This window comes from Octopus bimaculoides, chromosome 30 (assembly GCF_001194135.2).
Source record: "Octopus bimaculoides isolate UCB-OBI-ISO-001 chromosome 30, ASM119413v2, whole genome shotgun sequence".
NCBI lineage: Eukaryota > Metazoa > Mollusca > Cephalopoda > Octopoda > Octopodidae > Octopus > Octopus bimaculoides.
Window position 1 is genome coordinate 2,788,142 of NC_069010.1, and position 841 is coordinate 2,788,982.

Here is an 841-nt window from a genome sequence, read left to right on the forward strand (position 1 = left end):
AGTGTGTCTGGAGCCCATCCACAGATTTACAACATAGAATTTGATCGTTGCCAGTGCCCCTGGACTGGCTCTTGTGCGGGTGGCACATAAAATACAGCATTTTGAGCGTGGCCGTTGTCAGTACCGCCTGACTGGCCTTCGTGCGGGTGACACATAAAAGCACCCACTACACTCTCTGAGAGGTTGGCGTTAGGAGTGGCATCCAGCTGTAGAAACTCTGCCAAATCAGATTGGAGCCTGGTGTAGCCATCTGGTTTCACCGGTCCTCAGTCAAATCGTCCAACCCATGCTAGCATGGAAAGCGGACGTTAAACGATGAATTGTGATGAACCATAACCTTGGATCTACCATAAAAATACTTGGTGTTCTTTACTAATCTAAACAATATTGTTAGCTTGGAGTGCCAACAGAGAGTTTCTATTTATCTATGTGTGTGTGTCTTTGTGTTTGTGTTTATCCCCTGCCACTGCTTAACAACTGGTGTTGGTATTTACATCCCAGTAAACTAGCAGTTCAGCAAAAGAGATCAATAGAATGAGTGTCAGGCTTAAAAAAGAAAATAAGTTCCTGGATTGATTAGTTTGACTAAAATTCCTCAAGACAGTGCCGCAGCATGGCCGTAGTCTACTGAGTGAAACAGGTAAAAGATCATCATCATCATCATTTAACATCTGTTGTTCATGCTGGCATGGGTTGGATGGTTTGACCAAGGCTGGTAAGCTGAGGGGCTGCACCAGACTTCAGTCTGATTTGGAATGGTTTCTATAGCTGGATGCCCTTCCTAATGCCAGTCACTCCGAGGGTGTATATATATATATATATATATATATATATATATATA

General features: G+C 43.3%; 1 protein-coding gene across 1 annotated transcript in view; it reads right to left on the minus strand.

Moving 5' to 3' along the window:
* Positions 1-841, minus strand: part of LOC106878277 (UPF0434 protein BOV_A0835) — a 5,845-nt gene that overhangs the window by 3,837 nt on the left and 1,167 nt on the right. The gene's annotated exons all lie outside the window — the stretch shown is intronic.